This window comes from Peromyscus californicus, unplaced genomic scaffold (genome assembly GCF_007827085.1).
Source record: "Peromyscus californicus insignis strain IS unplaced genomic scaffold, ASM782708v3 Scaffold_13__1_contigs__length_99412109, whole genome shotgun sequence".
In the NCBI taxonomy this organism is placed as follows: domain Eukaryota; kingdom Metazoa; phylum Chordata; class Mammalia; order Rodentia; family Cricetidae; genus Peromyscus; species Peromyscus californicus.
The window spans coordinates 97,361,881-97,385,770 of record NW_026294424.1 but is presented as its reverse complement, the minus strand read 5'-3'; the positions used below and the strand labels follow the sequence as shown (position 1 = coordinate 97,385,770).

The 23,890-nt window shown below is 43.3% G+C and overlaps 1 long non-coding RNA gene across 1 annotated transcript in view; it reads left to right on the top strand.

Annotated features, from left to right (window-relative positions):
- The window catches only part of LOC128108708 (uncharacterized), a 28,679-nt gene that overhangs the window by 1,005 nt on the left and 3,784 nt on the right, over positions 1–23,890 (top strand). The window contains exons 2-3 of the long non-coding RNA XR_008217595.1: positions 3,860–3,982; positions 17,843–17,944. This is a non-coding gene — a long non-coding RNA (uncharacterized LOC128108708). The remainder of the gene's footprint in view (positions 1–3,859; positions 3,983–17,842; positions 17,945–23,890) is intronic.

Genomic DNA, 23,890 nt, shown 5'->3' with positions numbered 1-23,890 from the left:
TCAAGACAAAACAAAAAGATAGACCCTGTGGCAGAAAGTTAGGCAGAAACATTTTATATTAAAGCATGATTTAAGAAGAAAAGACACCCGCTCAACCTTTCTATGGTCCTAGGAAAGGTCAGAGGGGCTACAGGAAATGAATTTTCAATATAGCCGCAGAATGGTGGCTCAGAGGTAAGTTGTATTTGATTCCAATGAATAAGGAAATGTGTCCTCTTGGAAGAAGCTAAAACTGCCTGACAAGTTCCTGGGACAGTGAATAGGCATGGGTGTAATTCCAGTGGGGCTTCTTGTTGATGATTTGTTCGTTTTCAGTGTTTCTGCAGTGTGAAGACTTAACCAGGGCTTCATGCATTCGAGGCAAGTTCTCCATCACAGTGCTACATGAACTGCAGTCAAGTCCTGTGCAAGGAGGGAGTGAGCTGGAGGGAAAACTAGCTAGTGTTCACTCTGAGCTGTGCCATACAGACCAAGCACCACCATGTTTATCCACTTGTTGTTAAATGTCTGTACTTAGTCAAAATAGTTGTGGGTTAGCTCTGCTGGGGTGAGGACAAAATCCACTGTATGTGCACTCTGAACCCCTCGGAAGTTACCCTAACTGCCTGGGATGCTGCAGAGGGAAGTTTCTGTCCCGCTAGCAACTCCCAAATACCCAACAGCTGTTTCCCACGTAAATGATTCAGAGGCCTAATATGAATTATAAATGATTGGCCAGTAGCTCAGGCTTATTACTAACTAGCTCTTACACTTAAATTAGCCCATAATTCTTATCTATGTTTAGCCACATGGCTTGGTACCTTTTCTCAGTATGACATGCTCATCTTGCTTCCTCTGCATTTGGCTGGTGACTCCTGACTCCGCATTCTTCCCAGCATTCTGAGTTTGACTTTCCTGCCCAGCTACTGGCCAATCAGTGTTTTATTAAACCAATTTGAGTGACAAATCTTAACAGTGTACAAGAGGGTTATCCTGAAGTAGGACTCTGTTTCCTCATTTATACAGTGATGATGACTAGTGTGTCTGCAGTTATCTCACAGATTGGTGAATTGATAGGCTTGTGTCACATCTATTCACCAAGAGGACCATGATGGTAAGATTCCTTAGCAGTCACTGACATGTTAGGAAATGGTCAGGACATACTTCTCAAGTGTTGAGTAAATGTGTGTGTATAACAAAATACGTGATGGGGAGAGAAATGACTAACTTTTTCTGAATTGAAGTCCAAACTGGGTTTTTGAGAAATTAATAGGAGCTCATGCAAATAGAAAAAGGAAAGGTACACTTCTGTAAACAGACATTTCACTGTCTTAAAAAGCCTAAGTTATTAAAGCATTTAAATGCCATATTCTGTTGGTCTTTGAAGTGTTTGAAGATTACCTATCTATCTGAAATATATTTCTGTATACCTAGAAAACCTAACTAACATGACCATAAGTTTGCTAGATATGGGTGACTATTATAGATGACTATTAATCTGTATTTTTTTAAGGTTTATTTATTATACAATATGCCTGTATGCCAGAAGAGGGCACCAGATCTCATTATTGATGGTTGTGAGCCACCATGTGGTTGCTGGGAATTGAACTTAGGACCTCTGGAAGAACAGCCAGTGCTCTTAACCTCTGAACCATCTCTCCAGCCCTAATCTGTATTTCTTAATTATACATTATATTTTTAATTGAGCTGCATAAACACAATACTTTAAACAAGAGTAGAAATACACATACAGTATAACAAAAGTAACTTTAAATTTGTATCAACCAACCAAAATCCATACTAATGTAGAATATATAAGATTAATAGTTGTTTTTTGGATTAAAGTAGATTCAATAATCTACCCTTTTATCCTATCACTTCTATTTACCCTTTTCTTTTTAGAATGAGATCCATAAATCTAATCTCCTTTGTTCAGCTTTTTCCATGACCATTATCAGTAACAACTTGTAACTAACCCCTCTTAAATGATAATAAATATCCATAACCCATTTTTTGGGAATGTGGGCATAGTTTTCTAGACTACTTCCTATTGATTGGGGGTGCTGATAATCTCTGGGGGACTTTGAGAAAATTTAGGATTATGGTCAAGTCCTGACTGGAGTATTCTGTGAGGCTGGATCATCTCAGCCAGCAGCCTGGAAGCTGTTCTGGATGTAGAACTCAGAGGAAATTGTAACGGAGGTGCTCTGAAACATTGGGTCATCTGGGCCATCCACTCCCATTGGAGATTTTTCAGGGAGTCATCCTTGATCAAACCTTAACCCGGAATGAATCTGCAGTCCCTCATTTCCTGTGGAAAAAAAAAAGCATAACCTCTCCCCCAAAGTAACATATCTTTTGACTTAAATTTTGAAGTCAAGATAATTTTTAAATATATAGGTCAGTTTACTATAGCAGTTTTCATGATCCAAGGTCTCTTAGCAGCCAGAAATTTTAAAGACAACACAATAATACACATAACCCAGACTCTGTGTTTTCCATCTTTAAATGGCTTATTATGTTTTTATTACCCTATTTCTTTTTTGAGTACTTTATCCTTTTTCTTTTCTCTCCCAAGCCTACGTATATTTTTAAACACTCTGTGACTCGTTTAGAGGCTCTTTTTGTCTGAATCTGTCCTTGTTGTACATCAGTAACCTTTTCTGTCTGAATGAGCAAAAAAAAAAAAAAAAAAACTGTTCTGTAACTTAGATCATGGCATCTGGTGCTGACTCCACCCCCTCAGTTCCCTGAGAGTCTGTTCTCATGGCAGAGGTATGTTTATTGCCAGCTCTGGGAGCCATGTTTACCACCCCAACTCGGTGAAATTTCTGGGTCCATGCGGCCACCAAGTAATGTGCTGCAGACTCCTCATAAACATCATGTAAGTGTTTGGTAGTAGGACCTCTTAAAAAAACCACCTGTTTTTGCCACTAGCACTGAGCCAAGAAGCTGTCTCTTAAAGGAGCTGTGCCTCTGCTCACCGCCAGCAGACAGAGCCTGCTAGAGAAAAGGCAGCTACCAAGAAGCCGTGCTTGACTCTGTTCTTCTGTGTCTAGACTCCTTTTTTAAGCTTTATCAGGTTTTATTTGGAAACTTTGGCCCCACATTGGGCACCATATGTAAACAGACATTTCCTTTCCCTATCGCCCAGTCCTGAATAACTTACTCAGAGGCTTAAAATGAGTTTTAAATGCTTGACCGATAGCTCAGGCTTGTTACTAGCTAACTCTTACACTTAAATTAACCCATACTTCTGCCTATGCTTTGCCACGTGGCTCATGGCTTGTTACCTCATTTTTTACACTGCATACTCGGTGGCTGGCTGGCATCTCTCTCGATTCCTTTGACTCCGCCCTCCTTCCCATCATTCTCAGTGTGGCTTTCCCGCCTAACTTCCTGAGCAGCTACCTGCCTGTCAGCTTTTTATTAACCCATGAGAGTAATACATATTTACAGTGTAGAAAAGGATTGTTCCACAGCACGCTTAGATGTTCTTATAGGGCTGAAGCAGATCAGGACATCTGGAGAACTCGCGTCAGAATCGTTTCTGCTCCAATAGTGGAGAAAGACTGGCCTGAGTTGACCTAGAGAATAAGTGGGGGCCTCATCTTGAAATTTCTGTGTGTTCTCTTCTCAAAATGATTGATGATATAGAGCATCTTTTTTATGTCTTCATTGGCCATTTGTATATTTTGTTGAGAAATGTCTATTCAGGTCCATTGCTGTTTATTGTTTTAATTGAGTGGGGTTGTTGAGTTTTAGGCATTTTCTACACGTTCTTAATATTAGTCTCTTGTTAAGATGTGTAATTAGCCGATAGCTCCTCCTTCGGGTAGATGCCCTCTTTACTTGGTTGCTAACATCTCTTTTTGTTGAGATGGAGAGGGGGCAGTCCTGGAGATTCGACCTAAGCATATGCCGGACAAGTGCTCTACCACTGAGCCATACCCCAGCCTGATGTGGTTTTTACATCCTGAGACAAAGTCGTGCGGTTACCCAGGTTAGTATTGAGCTTGCTGTCTAACTTGTGACCCTTCTGCCTAAGCCTCACAAACAGCTGAGTTACCAGGCTCCCGTGCAGACAGCCATAAAGTTTACAATTTTCATGGAGTTTGTGGACTTTTTTTGTTTTTATTTTGTTGTTATTGTTGTTGCCTGTGTTTCTAGTGTCCAAGAAATCATTGCCAAGTTTAATCCCGCCCCCCCACCATATTTCTTACTTTTAGCTCTCATGTGTAGTTCTTTAATCTATTTTGAGTAGTTTTTTAAAGGTGTGTGTGTGTGTATCTGTGTGTCTTAGGGTTTTATTGCTATGCAGAGACCATGCAATGACTATGGCAACTCTTATAAGGAAACCATTTAATTGGGGCTGGCTTACAGGTTCAGAGGTTTAGTTCATTATCATCATGGTTAGAAGCATGGTGGCACACAGGTAGATGTGCTGGAGAACACAGGTAGATGTGCTAGAGAAGGAGTTGAAAGTTATACATCCAGATCAGCAGGCTGCAAGAAAAAAGAGATACTGGGCCTGACTTGAGCATTTGAAATCTCAAAGCCCACTCCCAGTGACACACTTCCTTCAACAAGACCACATCTCGTAATAGTGCTCACCTCTCCCTGGTGACTAAGCATTCAAACACCTGAGTCTATGGGGCCATTCCTATTCAAACCACCATAGTATGTACGCATATTGCTTTCAGCTCAGAGGCACGTTCTTTAGTAGTCCCAAATCCAGGTTTATTTAATACCAGACATCTCCACCATGCTGTCCAAGTTAGACTCTAACAAGATCAACGCTGTGTACCTGAGGTGCACTGGAGGCGAGTTGGCACCACATCCTCCTTGGCCCCCCAAATTGGTCCCCAGAGTCTCCAAAATAAGTTGGTGATGACATCACCAAAGCAGCCCCTGATTGGAAAGGTCTGAGGATGACAGTGAAAGGGGCCACTCAGGACAGACAGGCCCAGATGAGGTGGTTCCCTGCTGTGGGATGGTCTGTATGGCAAATGTGTTGCTCTGATTGGTCAATAAATAAAACACTGATTGGCCATTGGCTAGGCAGGAAGTGTAGGCGGGACAAGGAGGAGAATAAAGCTGGGAAGTGGAAGGCTGAGTCAGAGAGACAATGCCAGCTGCCACGAAGACAAACAGCATGTAAAGATGCCGGTAAGCCACGAGCCTCGTGGCAAGGTATAGATTTATGGAAATGGATTAATTTAAGCTGTAAGAACAGTTAGCAAGAAGCCTGCCACGGCCATACAGTTTGTAACCAATATAAGTCTCTGTGTTTACTTGGTCGGGTCTGAGCGTCTGTGGGACTGGCGGGTGAGAGAGATTTGTCCTGACTGTGGGCCAGGCAGGAAAACTCTAGCTACAGTTCCCTCTGTCTCTGCCCTAATCAGCAAAGCCCTCATGGAGCCACCAAGAGACAGAAAGAAGCAGGAAAATGATAAACACGGTGGAAATACCGCTTTTAATGAGAGTTTTCAGCATTGCCCAACAGATGCAGCGCTGGGCTTTAGCCAGAGAACTTCCTAGAACTATTAAGGAGACACTGGGCACTCCCGCACGGTTCACAGGCAGCATTGTGTGGCCACCACCTCATGGCGTCCCATATGACAACAGCGGTGTAGTGGAGTGTCCATTCCAGTTACGAAACAAGAGAAAAATGGCTCAATTTAAAAATCATCTCACAGCACAAACGGCTTACTTTTTATTTACTTGCATGAGGGTTTGCCTGAATGCGTGTATAATCACTATGTGCATGCCTAGTGCCCAGGGGGGTCAGAAGTGGGCATCTGACCCCCTACAACTGGAGTCACAAGCAGTTGTGAGCTTTTGTGTAGGTACTGGGAACCAAACTTTAGTCCTTTGCAAGAGCAGCAAGTGTTCTTAACCACTGAGTCCTTCTATAGCTCTTGAGTCAACTTTTACATATGTTTGATAAGGGTCTAGTCTTGTTCTTTTTAAAAAACACTATTCTTTTGTCTGTACTTGCTCAGTTTTACCAGTACACTCACCAATGTTTTTGTTTTTTGTTTTTTTCAACATAGGTAGATATCAAAATGATTACCTTAAATTCCATTAAATGTACAAGTAACTTCATTCTCTATAGTTAGGATACTCATTTTTGTCTTATTATTTTATAACATGGTTGAAAGAGATACAAATCTCAGGATTAAGTTCAAAACAACTTGTTAGAAGGAAGTCCAGTTATTATAAAAATCATCTGTCTGCCTTGTTTGTTTATCTATCCTTTTATGTGACATCTGTGGGTAAATGTGACCCAGTTTCAAAAATTAAAAACATGAAGACTGGGAAGTTCTGAGAGAAACATCTAAAAATCTAGCAATGCAGAAAAAAAAAAAAAAAGAAAAAATACTGTGACTGCAATTGAAGGTAACTGTAGTTCACAAACTAAAAATAGAATGCTCCCCCCAAAAACAAATATCTCAAACACTGGAAAAATTATGTTATCATTACTAAAATTTAGAGATGTGATCAAATTCACATTTAAATACTCAAATGTAAACATGTGAAGATGGAGGCTGGGGTTCAAGACTGTTCCTCACACTCAGAGGCCAAGCATCAAGATCTGGAGTGGCAGGCCTCCTTCCCAGGTTCCCAGGGACTGAAAGTTGTTCCTCTGGCTGGTTCTGACACAGGCTGGCAGTTTCAGTTCAGTCCTTAGTGCGGTAAAACAGTACCCACTGCAGTGAACTCATCATGGCTTCACTTCCAAAGTGCTTGTCATCTTTAAAAGGGATTGTTTAAGTTTTTAAATATTCCTAAAAACTCTGAGGTGAAGGTGCCCTTTTGCTGAAAGAAATATGCCTTAAGGTCACATCTTTTTAAGCATATCAAATATTGTATTAAACTTTTAATATTCTTGTGTGTTTTCAAATTCTAGCTAACTTTAACTTATAAAATTTAAACATGTGGATGCCTGTTTATTAAGACAACTTATTGAAACACAGATTTATACAATAACGTTGACTGAGGCATACAGCTAGTGTTTCCCAGAAATAGAACAATTATCTTCTTGGTTTTAGCTTTTGAAAATGAAAAATTTCCCCAAAGAAGTTAGTCTGTAAATGTCTGCCTCCAAAACACTAGTACTGGATATGAAATGAAGACAGGGTGAAACTCACTCTGAAGCTTTACACAGAGAGATAATTCTCTTTAGTTTGTCATTGGGTGTCACAGAGGCACAGAGCTCTGAGAATTAGATCACATTCTTCCATGGCATTCCCAGGTTGCTGCCTGCTTCTGTACACACCGCAAGTAAGAATGCACATTTTTAATTGTTGAAGTTTTAAATGATTGGATTTTTATATAATCTTTTGTGTTGCATTAAAATCTTTTTTTTTAAGATTTAATTTATTTATTATGTATACAGTGTTCTGTCTGCATGTGTCCTTGCAGACCAGAAGAGGGCGCCAGATCTCGTTACAGATGGTTGTGAGCCACCATGTGATTGCCGGAAATTGAACTCAGGACCTCTGGAAGAGCAGCCAGATGCTCTTAACTGCTGAGCCATCTCTCCAGGCCCGTATTAAAATCTTTTGAAATCCAACCTTTAATATCCATAAAGTTTTACTGGAACACAGCCACACACATTTGTTGTACATACTTCCTATGACCACTTTTACCCTTCAGTAGTTGAGTTGAGTGCTTGTTATAGAGTTGGGTGGTCTTTAATATCAAATTCATAGTTACTATTCAATATCAAATTCATAGTTACTATTTGGCCTTTTGTGTGTGGGTATATGTGGTGATATTTTATTTGTGCTTTGATAAATAAAGCTTGCCTGGAGATCAGGGGGAAAAGGCCAGCCATTTTAAGTAAACAAAATCAGGCAGCACACGCCCTTAATTCGATCACTTAGCAGGCAGGGCCTCTGTGTGTTCAAGGTCATACTAGGGAACAGAGACAAGTGTGACACACGCCTTTAATCCCAGCACCAACCATAGAGACCTGGAGGTCTGTACAGACAGGCAGTGACAAGGAAGTGAGGTAGTTGGGCTAAGAGTCAAGGAGAGGGCAGGAAAGCAAGGCAGTAAAGGCACAGGTTAGACAGGAAGTAGCTTGCATTTGGAAGCTGCAGAGTTGGTGAGGTAAGGTTGGCTGGTGGCTCTCCCTATTTCCCTGATCTAAGGCTTTCACCCCTATATTTGGCTCCCTGTTTTTTATTTAATAAGACTATTTAGAAATTCGTCTACAGGTATACATGTCTGTGGGTACATTTATGCTCATGGTCGTGGAAGACAGAGGACATCTAAGGATGGCCTTCCTCGGGTACCATCAACTTTGTTTTTGGGACAAGGTCTGTCATTGGCCTTGGGGCTTGCCAATTAGGCAAGAGTGGTTGGCCACTGAGCCCCAGGGATTTGCCAGGCCCTTCCCCCAGAAGCTGGATTATAAGCATGTGACACCCTGCCTGACTTTTTCTTTTTAAAATATGGGTTATGATAATTAAATTCAGGTCCTCGTGCTTGTAAGGCAAGTACTGCCTTAGGTTTCTATTGCTATGAAGAGACACCATGACCAAGGCAATTCTTATAAAAGAATTTATCGGGGGCTTGCTTACAGTTTCAGAGGCTTAGTCCATTATTATCATGGCGGGAAGTGTGGTGCTGGAGCAGCAGCTGAGAGCTTTACATCCTGACCTACAGGCAGGGAGAGAGAGAGAGACAGAGACAGAGAGACAGAGACAGAGAGACAGAGAGAGACTGGGCTTGGCATGTGAAACCTCAAAGCCCACCCCCAGAGACACAATTCCTCCAACAAAGCCACATCTGCTCCAATAAGGCCACCCTTCTAATCCTTCTGTTCACCAACTGGAGACTGTATAACTACATGAGCCTGTGGACCATTCTCATTCAAACCACCCCAGGGACTTCATTAACTGAGCTATCTACCCCCCCAGTCCTACTATCTGGCCTTTCATGGAAAATTTTTGCTAGCTCCTGAAATATCATGATTGCAGTTTTCATGCTATAGATCATGTGCCCATGACATGCAGGTGTGCTTGTGTGTGTAAAGGCATACATAGTAAATGAATATCACAAAGGAGTGTAGACATATTATCACCATGCATTAAGTCAGTTGATGTGGAGAAAGGTCACAAATTTTTATTTTTACTTTAGCATTTTAATACAGAATTGCAATTAGTGTTTTCTGAGAGTTTGTCATTTCCTTCTTTCCTTCCTTCCTCTCTCTCCCCTTCTCCCCTTCCCCCTCCCCCCTTTCTTTCTGTTCTTTTTTTTTTTTTTTTTTTTTTTTTGAGACAGTGTGGTGGTTTGCATGGGAATGTCCCCATAGGCTCAGAATACTTTGATTCTGAATATTCTGTCCCCAGTTGGTAGCACTGTTTGGGTAGGTTTAGAAGGCGTGCTTTGAAGTTTCAAAGCTAACTGAAGTTCCCAGTTTACTCTCTGTTTACTGCTTGGGATTTAAGAAGTGAGCTCCCAGCTGTTCCTGCTGCCATGCCTGGTGCTTGCTGTGTGCATGGTGAGGGTGACGGACTCTTAACAGACCGGAGCTGTAAATCTAAGTAACCTCCCTCCTATAACTGCCTTGATCACGGTGTTTTATTACAGCAATGGAAAGTGACTAGCACATGGAGTCTCATGGGACTCAGGCTTGCCTGAGACTCATCAAGTAGCTGAGGCTAACCTTGACTTCCCCATCCAACTGTGTTCTCGGTCCCAAGTGCTGGAACTACAGAGAGTACCAGCATGCCTGGATTCAGTGCCTCTATCTATCGGAGGTCAGGGCAGAGATACACTGAGGCTTCCCTTGCTGCTGCCTGTGTAGCTGGGAGTAAATGCTAAAGCCGATAAATTGCTGCAATAGCAATGATTCTAAACTGTAACAATTCAAATCCTACACTGTTGCTTTTCTTCTGTGATAGTGACTTTATGAGTGTTTTGCCTGAATGTATCTTTGTCCCCCATGCCGCATGCAGTTCAGTGCCCATGGAGGCCAGAAGAGGGAGTCAAAACTCCGGAACGGGAGTTACAGATGGTTGTGAGCAGCTGTGTAAGTGCTGGGAATCAAGCCCGGGTCTTCTGTAAGAATGAGTGCTATTTCCCACAGAGCTGTCTCTCTAGCCCTGTTGCTGATATCTTCTAATACGTTCTCATTCCTCTGGTCAAGTGGAAATTGGAATGTCACATGATCTGACATTGGAGCTAAATTATGATGCCCCTTTACCATACCAGAAGCTGCTCTGCATACGACAAAGCTACACTTAGACTTTTGCTCCTAGAAATACCTGCGTGTGACTATTCCTCCAAAACAGTAACTTCGAGCTCAGAGAAACTGCTGTATATAATAAGGAAGCCAGTTGGGGGTCAGGGTCTCCTGGAAGATCTTGAGTTAAGTACTTTATATGTGAGTGTCTGCATATATGTGTGTGGGAGGGTGCATATTAGTGTGCGTGTGGGTGGAGGCTGGAGGCCATCCTCAGGGTTCATCATTTCTCTAGTTCCGTCTACACTTTGTTTTGGTGAGACTGGGCCTTTCACTGACCTCGAACTCACCTACTGGGCCAGGCCTGCTGGATCCATCTTCCTCTCTGTCTTCCTGGTATCGGGAACACAAACTCCCAACACAAGCCCTCTCTTTTGAATGTGGGTTCTTGGGATCCAGTTCAGGTTCTCCCTCTTGCAGGACAAGGACTTTACCCACTGAGCCGTCTCTCCAGCCCAAGCGACACACTTCAAGAGTATAATGACTTCCTGTAGTCATTACGTAGCTAAGAAAGGAGCTGTACATGGGGACCAAGCCAGAGGAGAAAACAGAGGCCCACAAGTGAGAGTTACTAGTGCCTTCTTAGAGACAGTGTATAAAGCAGAACATCTCAAATGTCAGCCTTAAAATTAAAATTAGAAACCAAAATACATTCTGGTTTTCAGACCTAGAAAGAGACGACGATTGTCTAAATACTCTTCTCTCTCCCAGAGGTTACGTCTCTGGGACGGTGTTAGGTCTCACGGTCTCAGAGTTTCTGGTCATGTGAGTCACATCTGGAACTTGTCAAAGCAAGTTAACTTTACAAGGTAGCTGCTTGTAGCAACACCTCTGGCCAGGGCCCTCCTTCTGTCACACTCCACTGTTTCCCCTTGAATAGTCACCATGAATATTAAAAATGAGGGGTAAATTCCCTTAAACCTCAGGCTGTGCTTGGAAAAAAAGTGGGAAATAAGGGTCTAAGAATTGGCATTACAAGTTGGTTTTTTTTTTCTTCTTTTAACAAATGTGTTCTTGTGATCTGCCCTCTTCCCTCTTTGTGGCATTTTTCCTGGTTATAACTGTATATTTGCTCTTCTACAGTGTGAGATTAGGAAATCCTCTGAACAAAAGCAATAGAAGGACTGTTCAGTTGCCGGGGCCCTGCAAAGCTGTCACATGCTGTAAGAACCCGGAATCCCAGACTGTTGGCACTAGACCCCTAAGTCCCAGTGTGGATGCATCAGTAACTCATCAAACACTCAGAATGTTAACTGTGCCTGCCATGAGTCAAGCTCTAGTTCACTCTTCTTCCTGTAATATTCTAGCAAGCCTCCTTCGCAGATAGTGCAGCATAGGGCAACAATTTGTAAGGTCGGTCAGGCCCAGGAGGGCCCATCCCGCGCATTCCAAGAAACCACTTTGTGGTATGAGAAGGGAACAAGGTATGACCAGGGACTCTGCCTGCTGTGGTTCGTGTTTATTCATTAGTATCAAAGACCTCAGGATCATATGGATCATAACTGACATGGAGGTCCTGAGGTAAAGGAGGAGGAGTTCCTGAGTGGAGTCCTTTTCCTCCTAATACAAATGGCGTCCAACGTGGTGGCAAGAGTTTCCACCTAAAAACTGAGAAAAAAGATTCTAAAATGGAACTAAAAACAGTTCCTAATTGTCTCTCTCAAATGAGCAGCAGCTGCCGGTTTGAGCTACTGGCGGGTTCCTGGCGTGCACGCTCAACCTACAGTATGGCGGGAATGAGGCCTCTGCAAGTGACACATTAAGCTGTGTGGTGGATTTAGACTTTGCTAGTACAAAATAGTACAAAACAAACAAAAAAAAAAAAAAAAGAGGTTTCTGGGCTACACGCTGCTTGGATAAAAGCGTAGACCCACTATTTCTGAGACTTGATGGCTCCCAGAGCTGGCAGAACCACCATGTTGGGAAGCTAAAGTGGGCAGAGCCAGCAGCCACAGTGCAGTTTCAGGCTTAGAAGGTTGCAATTTAAAGCAACAGGTTCACAATAAGACTGATTCAGATGAAATAGTTTCCAATGTATATAAAAATGTACGTAGGCTTCAAAAAGAGATAAAAAGAAATATATACAGTTATATAAACAAATAGTTTTTAAAAGTAAAGTCTTTAAAGAAACAATAAAGGTAATAAGGCACATAAAGATGGCTATCACACAGAGAATCTGGATTGTGTTGTCTTTGATATTCGTAACTGAAGAAAAACATTTGATTGCAAAAGCTGTTGAGTTATGCCAAAATGTATATTTTAAAGGTACCTTGACTTCAAAATTTGGATGTAAGGATATGTTGCTTTGGAAAGGAGGCTCTGCTTTTGTTTCCACAGAAAGCCAGAGGCTATGGATTTGTTTCAGATTAAGATACATCAGGTTTGACCAGCCAAGACCCCCTGAAAGGTCTCCGATGACACCATGGCCCAGATGATCCAACATCCAGAACCGTTTCAAGGCAACTGGCTCAGACGATATGCCCTCATGGACTACTCCATAATCCTAAAATATTCTTTGTGTCCCCATAAGATACAGCGCCCCCCTCCAGCAGGAAGTAGTAAGAGAAGCTACGCCCAAATTCCCAAATATACCAAGCTGACTTTGGAGATGTGTAAAGGTTAAAACCTTCCTTTTTAAGAAAAGAAAAGGGGAAGTGCTGTGGGATGGTCTGTATGTCAAATGTGTTGCTGATTGGTCAATAAATAAATCACTGATTGGCCCATGGCCAGGCAGGAAGTATAGGCGGGACAAGGAGGAGAATAGAGCTGGGAAGTGGAAGGCTGAGTGGGAGAGACACTGCGAGCCGCCATGATGAGAAACAGCATGTAAAGATGCCGGTAAGCCACGAGCCATGTGGCAAGGTATAGATTAATGGAAATGGATTAATTTAAGCTGTAAGAACAGTTAGCAAGAAGCCTGCCACGGCCATACAGTTTGTAACCAATATAAGTCTCTGTGTTCACTTGGTCGGGTTTGAGTGGCTGTGGGACTGGCGGGTGTCAGAGATTTGTCCTGACTGTGGGCCAGTCAGGAAAACTCAAGCTACACAGTAGTCTTTCAACAACAAGTGATAATAGAGCAGTATATCCAGTAGGTTTGATAAACACTGTACAGCTCATTCTGCTCCTCCTGTGCTCCAGAGCTGGTTTTGGGAAAGGAGGCCATAAGCATAACTCACTACTGATCCGGGAACCAGTTTACATGGAGTTTTTCTTGTTGCTTCACATCTTCCTGTTTCTTGGCTTTAGAGAAAGGATTGTTGGAGCCCTTTTCCAGACTTCATTTGTGTTTATACTTCTTCTGATATCCGTTCCCCTCTTCCTGACCAGGGTAATCTTTCTCCCTATCCACTCTTCTTAATCTCTTGGTTTTTATACCAGCGGCGTACAGTACAGTGAAGCACCAGATTCCTGACCACCTACACTCGGCCTCTGTAGAACTCGCTGTTTGATCTCATGTAAAATATGTAAAATAATGTGTAACATGATGAACAGCCCTCCCCCCCAACACACATACACACTGGTTTTCTACTGCTGTGATATTTTGTTGTTGTTTTTCAAGACAGGGTTTCTCTGTGTAGCCTTGACTGTCCTGGAACTCACTCTGTAGACCAGGCTGGCCTTGAACTCAGAGATCTGACTGTCTCTGCTTCTCGAGTGCTGGGATTAAATTAATGTATCACAAACAGTGATTTAAACAAACCAGACCTATTGCCTTATGGCTCTAGAAGTCACAAGTCCAGAGGGGGTGACAGAAGCTGTATTTTTGTTTTTGTTTCTTCATTTTCTACACTTAATCTTAGCTATGGGGCCGGGTAATTACACGTTTTTCCTTTTCTAGAGTCCACCTGCATTCGGTAGGGCTCTTCGCTGCATCCAAAGGCACTGGGCTCTCTAACTGTGTGTCCACGCTCTCTGCGTCTGTTTCCAGTTATATATCTCCCTCGTACTTGACTCTCCCATGCTCATTCTGACCTGGATAATCTAGGCTAATGTCCTCATCTTAAACTTCTGAGCCTAATTATATCTGCATACTTTCTTTTGATCCATAAAGTAACAAACGTATCTGCCATAGTTGGGGGGGATTAGGAGATGACATATTGGTGTGAGGCATTACTCTGCCTCCCCTACCATCTAACATTATTATTACGAGGAATGAGGTGAAAGAATGCATGCTAACACATGCTCTGCTAACACATGCATCTTCTCATCTAGGCCTGCAGTACTCAACTGGTGGGTCCTGACCTCTTTGAGGATCATGTATCAAATATCTTGCATATCAGATATTTACATTGCTCTTCATATCAATAGCAAAAGTACAGTTATGAAGTAGCAAGGAAATAATTTTATGGCAGGGGGTCACCACCACACGAGGGACTGTATTAAAGGGTCACAGCATTAGGAAAGTTGAGAACCACTGCCCTAGAGCTTCTTTTCTGAGAACGCGCTTGTCTGGGGTCTCCTGGCTTTTCTTTCTACTCTGATTTCCTCTTGTCCCTTCCTTCTCACCAAAATCCCCAAGAAGTTGTGTAAATCCTGGGAGAGACAGTACAGTCAGAGCTGGGTACAGTGAGGCGTGGCATCCTGAAAAACAGTCCCATCCCATCACAGGAGGGTTGCTTCCAATGTTCCTACCTTGGAGAGTGTAAGCAGTGAGGCGCAGTTGAGAGAGGCTGGAACTCGACCCTGAGCTGAGGGAGTCCTGCTCGTTCATCTGAAAAGAGCCACCTGGTCTTCCTGGGTCCTCGAGAGCTGTGCTGGCTTGACCCGGCTAAGGCAGGACTGCAAACCGTCAACTCCCAAACGACAAAAAGTGGGCATGGAGATCCGAAGGCCAGGAAGGAAATTCCTTTAAAATGCTGGGAAAATGTAAGAATGCATTCTCTGAAACAGGGCTGCGAAGTCCCCAGAGGGAAGCTATGTCTCATTTGTGAAAAGTCCTCTAGAGGTTAGAAGCCTGGGCCTCGTGGGAACCGAGGAGTGGCTCCAAGGCTTAGAGTGAACACGGAAGAAAGGTGTGGTTGCAGGGAAAGAAGAAAATCCGTTCCTGTACGGTTGAGCAGCTGCATGTGCTGTGGGATGTTCTGTATGGCAAATGTGTTGCTGATTAGTCAATAAATAAAACACTGATTGGCCATTGGCTAGGCAGGAAGTGTAGGCGGGACAAGGAGGAGAATAAAGCTGGGAAGTGGAAGGTAGAGTCAGAGAGACACTGCCAGCCGCCACGATGACAAACAGCATGTGAAGATGCTGGTAAGCCACGAGCCATGTGGCAAGGTATAGATGAATGGAAATGGATTAATTTAAGCTGTAAGAACAGTTAGCAAGAAGCCTGCCACGGCCATACAGTTTGTAACCAATATAAGTCTCTGTGTTTACTTGGTCGGGTCTGAGAGGCTGTGGGACTAGCAGGTGAGAGAGATTTGCCCTGACTGTGGGCCAGGCAGGAAAACTCAAGCTTCATGCGTGTCTCTAGGCCGGCAGAGATGTCTGGTACTCAGCACTGGTCAGTAAGGGTCACTGGTTAGACTTACTATGTCCAGGGCCAGAGGCTTGGGACTTAATGGCTTGTTGTTGATGGTTTTTTATTTATTTGTTTATTTATTTTAGGTAGGTTCTCACTATGAACACATGGTAATTCTCCTGCCTCAGCCTGTGCCACCATGCTGGCATTGTTTTATCTTTAATTCTCAAGACATTCATTGTGTTACAACATTATTTCGTTCTACGTGTGGAGCGTCAGCTGAAGTTTTCCTTGTCTTTAAACTGGAATGATCATGTTGTGTTGTCGTACAATATTGCTGGGATAACTGGGTCTGAAAGTATATGCTGACAGACTTGGTTTTGATGTTCTGTTTCAAAAAAGCACAATATTAGGAGGCTCACAGCATAGGGAAAACTACTTTAAAAAACTGATCAGATTATTTTTAATCAGAATTTAATGTTACATATTTTAGCACAGGATACTTCTTAAAAAGGGTACTTCTAGGCCGGGCGGTGGTGGCGCACGCCTTTAATCCCAGCACTCGGGAGGCAGAGCCAGGCGGATCTCTGTGAGTTCGAGGCCAGCCTGGGCTACCACGTGAGTCCCAGGAAAGGCGCAAAGCTACACAGAGAAACCCTGTATCGAAAAACCAAAAAAAAAAAAAAAAAAAAAAAAAAAAAAAAGGGTACTTCTAAAACCAGAATGGGCATTACATAATTAGTTCAGTGCTGAGGGTGTGTACTCTTTTTTTTTTTTTTCAAGAGTCTTGCCAGTCCTGGAGTAAGCTATCATACCCACCTTCAACACACTCTGAAAAACGGTGGGGAGCCTGGTCATGGGGTGCTTCCCCAGTGTGTGCATGGCCTTGATTTCTATCCTCAGCACTACAGAAAAAATAAAAATAAGGAGAGAAATGGCAATTGGGAAAAGAGATTGGTGGGGGGGCAGGGCGGGGTGTGTGTGTGTGTGTGTGTGTGTGTGTGTGCAGATCTGGTCCATCCTATGTGATCATAACAAGGAGGGAAGTCTGCCCATGAGATGGGAATCGAAAGCAGACTGTGAAATCTTACCAGCACCAAATGTGAGAGGGAATCATTGAAAGACTGTGAAAGTCTTCCCATGTTCAGATTTGTGGTTTAGAAACATTATTTAGGTGATAATATGGAGGGAAGAGACACAATACCCCATGTGGAGAGTCAGGAAACAGCTAGGTTACTGCCTGGCCACTGCACATAGGCAGGTCCAGGTTTCCTGGCTTAACTATTTTATGGCACATGGTAATAGACAACTCGTTTAGTCTGTTTATGTCTTGGCTTTCTTTTTTTTTAAAAAATAATTTATTTAACTTTTTTTTAAAAGATGTATTTATTTATTATGTATACAGTGTTCTGTTTGCATGTACCCCTGCCCGCCAGAAGACTGGTGCCAGATCTCATTACAGATGGTTGTGAGCCACCATGTGGGTGCTGGGAATTGAACTCAAGACCTCTGGAAGAGCAGTCAGTGCTCTTAACCTCTGAGCCATCTCTCCATCCCCTGTCTTGGCTTTTTTTTTTTTTTTTTTTGGTTTTTTTTCGAGACAGGATTTCTCTGTAGTTTTGCGCCTTTCCTGGAACTCACTTTGTAGACCAGGCTGGCCTCGAACTCACAGAGATCCTCCTGCCTCTGCCTCCCGAGTGCTGGGATTAAAGGCGTGCGCCACCATCGCCCGGCCTGTCTTGGCTTTCTTAACTGTGCAATCAAGATAAAAATATTGCAGACTTTATAGGTCCAGTGAAATTTGACAAGAGTTAATGAAATATTACAAATATTGCAGTGCCCGCTGTATTATGAGAGCGAATATGTTTTCTTACATTGTCTGTAGATTAGAACCGATGAGAATCTGGGATAAGGCAATGATGTGACTTTGGAAAGAAGGGGAGGGCTTCAAGGGAATGGAATTGAAAGGACTGGGGCTGAGCTGATTAAGTTGGCTTTAAAGGGAATGGAGAGTAAGGATCAGCTTCCTGGCTACAGTTGGAGTTTAAATCTGAGACTTTGTCTTAAAATAAGTAAAACAAAAACCTGGGGGACTGGAGAAATTGATTGGCAGTTAAACGCATTTGTTGATATTGCAGAGGACCTGGATTTAGTTCCCAGCAATAACATGGAAGTTCACAGCCACCCGTAACTCCAGTTCCAGGGGATGCAACACCTCTTCTGACCTCCGCAGCCACCAGGTATTTACATGGTGCACATACATGCAGGCAAACGTTTATAAACATAAAAATAAGATAAAGGAATCTAACTTTTAAAAGAATTATCTGGTCTATTGAACATATTAAAAGAAAAAAAGGGCTTGGATTTTGTTCATTGTTAGAGAACATATTGGGCGTGGCGGCACACACCTGTAATCTTAGCTTAGGACTCAGAGGCAGAGGAATCTGGAGTTTGAGGTCAGCTTGGGTTATGCAGTGAGACCCTATGAAGAAGGCAAGGAAGGAAAGAAGGAAGGAAGGCAGGCAGGAAGGAAGGAAGGAAGGAAGGAAGGCAGGCAGTAGGCTCAGGGGAGCTATTTCAATTCACTGGGTAACTGTGGGACTCTACTCAAAACTGTCCTGGTTTGTGGTCTTTTCCATACCTCTTTTTGAGTAAGTTGTACAATGGCTATCATCTTGCTTGAATTTTCTGTGTGTCCTGAGTTTACATCTCATCCACAAATATAGATGTGCACAATATTGAACGTTTTTCTCTTGCTAGATTCAGATATTGTTATTGTTGTTTATAGTCTTTTCCTTGGGTGATATTAGTCAGAGTTCTCTAGAGGAACAGAACTGACAGGATGAATCTAGATACATGAAAAGGGGATTATTAGAGTGGCTTACGGGCTGTGGTCCCAGTAGTCCAACAATGGCTGTCTCCTGATGAAAAGCCAAGAATCCAACAGTTGTTCAGTCCACAAGGTTGGGTATCACGGCTGGTCTTCAGGATGTTGGAATTGCAAAGAAATAGGTTCTAATATTGGTGAAGGAATGTCCCAGCAGTAGGATAGATGAACTGCCAGTGAGGGTGAGGATCAACAGGTAAAGAAGAAAAGCTTCCTTCTTTCATGTCCTTTATGAGGGCTGCCACCAGGTGTGGCCTGGATTTAGGGTTGGTCTTCCCACCTCAAATGATCCAGTCAAGAAAAGTTGCTCACAGATGTGCCCAGCTGCCTGGGTTTAAGTTGATTCCAGATGACAACCGGGATTAGCCCTCACAGGAGGCAAAAATGTCATTTCCGTTAACTTCCTTTTACCATTGCTATGCATGTACTTATGTTCCAGGATTGCCAGTGAATACTTTTGGGGTTGTAGATTAGCTCCTTGGCATTGTCTAGCCAGGCTAACACCCTCTGGTCCTGCTACGACCTTCAGGTTCACTGCAAAGCCCATTTGGTTAAGGCCTCTTCTCAGAGGTATGCAGCAATCTGTTTTTCTACAGCATAGTCAGGTGATCTGTGACATGCTCACTTAAAATTCATTCAGCTCCGCATCCTCCTGCCTCTTCCTGGGATCACAGTTGAGTAGCACACTCTGGTTAGTCTTTGGCCCTCTAAATGCAGTCAGAGTGTCTGCAGACCCCTCACTAAGTCTCAGTTCCACCTGACCAATGCGATAAGGAAGTCCAGGCCCCCTTTTCTCAAGGATGAGCACCTAACTCTCATGACCTCCCCCTTAGCTCTCCCTCCCTGAGTTTCCAGGCCTAAAGCCAGATTCCTGTGTTTATTTATTTCTTTGTTTGCCTCTCTCTGTTTCCAGTTGCTGCAGGTCTGTTCAGGTCCCCCCAGGGACTAGAGTTTGGAGTTCAAAGGTCATGAAAGAAGGGAAGTACTAACCGGGAGGGGGAAGTACCAAAGAAAAACAACGTATTAATTCTTCACAGGTGTTTTCTGTCTATATGACAGACAATCTCTTCAATCTTTTCTGCAGTTGACAGTTTGGCCGCTGTTTGACTTGTTAATGCTGAACATGGGCAGGGTAGAATGTTGCCAGTGAAGCCATCCCTCGAAAACAAGAAAGGGCCGGTCTTTGCATTAGAAGAAGTCAGTACTGACTTAGGGCCATGGGGTGGTCCAGCACTCAAACTAGGAAACACCCGTGGAAGCTACGATGAGACCTGTGTCTGGCTGGACCAGAGGGAGCCTTCACCCTGTTTACCAGGACAACACTAGCTTTTTCCTTTTTCTGTGAGCCACCTGGTTAGTGCCATCTCAAACCAGCATGGATGAGACCGCCAGTCTCTCTGTTTCTAGGTCATACAACCCTGTTCAAAGCTTGAGAGAAGACTCAGTCAGTGAAATGCCAGTCCTGCAGACATCAGGACCCGAGTCCAGACCTCCAGCACCCGCATAAAGCGGTGCTGACGTGTGTCTGTGCCCCAGCACTGGGAGCAGAGACAGACAGATCCCAGGAGCTCACTGGCCAGCCAGCCCAGCCAGTGCCAGATTCGGAGGTGGTGGCATCTCAGAAAATAAGATGGAGAGCAAATGAGAAAAATGCCATTGTTGAAAAAAGTCTTAATTTCCAAGAATTTTTCCCCCACATGTAGTGAAGTAAATGAAAAATATTTATATAAGTCAGCTATATAAATAATATTTTCAGTATAAACAAATAAAAGTATGCCATTGAGTCCCCTCTCTTTTGCATCATCATTATTTATTTATTTTTGAGACAGGGTCTCATGATGTAGCCCTGGCTGACCTAGAACTTGCTGCATAGAAGAAACTGGTCTCAAACTCCCAAAGACCTGCCTGCCTCTGCCCTCTGCCTCCTGAGTGTGGTTTTCAAGGTGGTCGCCGCCACCGCCAGCCGTCACGCACATTGGTTTTTGCAGTGGTTTAAAATTTCTTCAGTTGTCTCCTGCTGAGTGTTTCAGTCTTTCAGTTTGGAATTCTCACTGTCTGTGGTAAAGTGAAACAGACCCTTCCTTGATAAAAATTGCCTTTTCCACCACTGATGTGGTCTTTCACTAACACGGTTCCTAGCAAATGATCGAATTCCCATGTGCCAGTCTTGGGTTTGTATATGTGTGTGCGCGTACACTGCAGGCCCTGGGTCTGAGAGTCCAGCTCCCTGACTCTGTGTGTTTTGGGAGAGAAGATGAATGCTGTATCCTCACATGGTGGAGGAATGAGGAGGCAGAGATGATAAGGATCTCAGTCTCATCCCTGAGGGAGGATCCCTCAGGATTTAGTCTTCTAAAGGCACCGACTCTTAATGTTGTTACGTTTGAGATTACGTTTCAGCACAAATTTTGGAAGATTCCATTGCCTGACCTTATTAAAAATCTTTACTTTTGTCTAGAGAATGCTATTTTCAGCTGTATTGTTAGGAAATACGATTCTTTTTATCTTTTAAATGTTCTTTTATAGAACGAGTCATTATATTCTTAATAGCAATTAGGTTAGAGAGTAGATGGGTCCAGGCTTACTCCTCTTATCACAACCCTTTCCAAGAAGAATCAAAGGAGTCGCATGAGAGATACCTCACTCCCCATTCCATGGTCTGAACTCTTAAAAGGGCTACCACCTTTCAGTGGTGCCACCCCCAGAACCACGTCTTCAACCACAGTGGACCTTGAGGGCCCCAACTATACTCACCTCAGTCCATGAGATGGGAGAAGAAGCCTGGTCTTTTGTTTGAGAATTTAAGAGAAAGTTCATGAAGGCAAAGAAAGGGTAAGACTTCATGCTTATCAGAGCGTTCTGGAAGCAGGTTCTGGTTCCTCCGGCATTGAGTAGCTGAGTCTTCCTCCTCTGGAACTTGAAACTCAATTTCCTCTGCTTCCAAGACCACATATATGCCAGATTCTCTTTTGGTTTGGTTTTCTGGTTTATTTATTATTTGTTTGCTTGTTTGTTTATTTATTTATTTTGTATGGTTTCATGAAGCCCAAATCATCCTTGAACTCCCTATGTAGGTGAGGCTCCTGATCTTGCCTCCACCTCCCGTGCACTGGGATGTGTTGGGATTGCAGTATGTGTCATCATGGCTCACTATGACTGTCCTCTTTTCTTTCCCAGCTCCTCTTTCCATCTTTCTTTACACTCTTTATACTGTCTACTCATTCCTATTTCTAAATTAACTTCTCCAACATTCTCTTAACACATGTTTAGTCTGTCTTTATTATATGCTAGATACTATGTTAAGTAACAAAAACATAAATCTATCCAAAAAATACAGTCTAGTACGGAAGACATACTAGTCATTAATTATAGCATAGTATGGTAGGACCTGTGAAAGGGCAGGCTCAGAGTGGGCTGGACCAAAAAAGGTCAGAATATAAAAGGGTGTGTGCGTGTCTTTGTGTGTGTGTGGTGTTTAAAAAATCAACTTAGAAACTAAGAGAACCTTAGAGAAGGAGATCTTGAACTGAATTCTTCAAAGAAGGTTGGGATGAGACAAAGGCATGAAGGGCTGGAATGAAGACAGAGTGACACTCACTGAAGCTCTGTTACCATTTGCTGAACTAGAAGCAGGTCAGTCAGTTTGGGGTGTGTGGGAAGAAGTACTGGGAGCTTGTACAAGGGGATTCACAGGCCACAACAGAACTGTTTATAGAGGCTTTCCAGATAAAGCCAGCAACCAAAGCAGTCTGAACTAATTATACCGGAGCGCAGACTGGCAGACCAGAGGACACGTCTGCTGTCCAAACGGGCAGCTGCTCCTCATTCCAGCCCGATGCTGCCATTGGCTCCAAAACTGCCAGACTCTTTTTGTCGTTTTCCAAGGGAAGGCTAAAACTGCAGGTGCGAGAACTTCCCCAATTATTAAAGAATCATGGAGCCAGATAGAATACATCTGCTTGCAACATCCAAGTCAAATAATGACTTGTATGTGGAGATAAAGACAGTGCACTTCCTAAACACACCAGCAGGGCATCACTGGACATTTGAATGTGGGGATTGACATCTCAGACTTATGCTTTGCAAAGATGACAGTGCCTTGTACAGGATAGGTGGGAGAGAGATTAGAAGATGGTTACCTGCTACAAGCTTGTGGTAGGAACCCCAATACAGCAGTGAGAGAAGAGGCCTTTCTGGGGGAGAAGGCAGGTGTGAGGTCAGTGTGGGATCTGCAGTGGGTGGTGGCTGATTAAATAGAAAAGATAAAAAGAGAGGGATGGGATCCCTAATAAATCCTTTGCTCTGTGGACAGAAATCATTTGTAGAAGCCCATGGACAGTTCTTTTGGAAGAAGAATTGGAAGAAGAGATAGGAAATAGTAAAAATATTCCATAAAGTTGAGTCAGGGTTTGTGTGTTGAAATACCCAACAAGAGTATTTGTGAGTACTTTATGAACCCAGTGGAGGGACTTTGCTGGGCATAGTGTCTACTCTGCGTGGAGCTGATTATACCCACGGAGTCAGCTAATTTCCACTAGGCAGTTTTCCTTTCAGAAGGTCCTGGTGTCAGTTCGGTTGCTGTGGCGTATGGTTACAGTCTTTCATTGATAGAGAGGTTAAGGTAGAAACTCAAGCGAGTTAGTCACATGATATCCACAGACAAGAGCAGAGAGAAGCACATGTGCCCCTGCTGACTGCCTGCTTACTTTCTAGCTTCCTCTGCTCTTATAGGTTCAGGACCCCTTGCCTAGGGAACAGCGTTGCTCACCATGGGCTCAGTCTTCCTACGTAAGTGAACAATGAAGACTGTCCCCCACAGATAGGCACCCACAGGCCAACCGGACACAACCTCATTCAGACTCTTCCTAGGTGACTCTAGGTTGTGTCAAGTTGACAGTTAAAACTAAACAAAATAATGCCCTTTATTTTTTTATTTTTTTATTTTTTTGTTTTTCGAGACAGGGTTTCTCTGTGTAGCTTTGCGCCTTTCCTGGAACTCACTTGGTAGCCCAGGCTGGCCTCGAACTCACAGAGATCTGCCTGCCTCTGCCTCCCGAGTGCTGGGATTAAAGGCGTGCGCCACCACCGCCCGGCTGATAATGCCCTTTAATACTTTTGCTTAATTCTTTATTTCAGTTGTACTAGGTGTGGAGCCCAGAGCCTCACGTGTGCCAGACAAGAACTTACCACTGAGCTACATCCCTGGCCAGAATGTCTCTTTCATACAGCAACCAATTTCGTTCACATCCCCAGGCCCTGGTTATGACAGTGGCAAACTCATTAAGTCTTCTTGATTTCT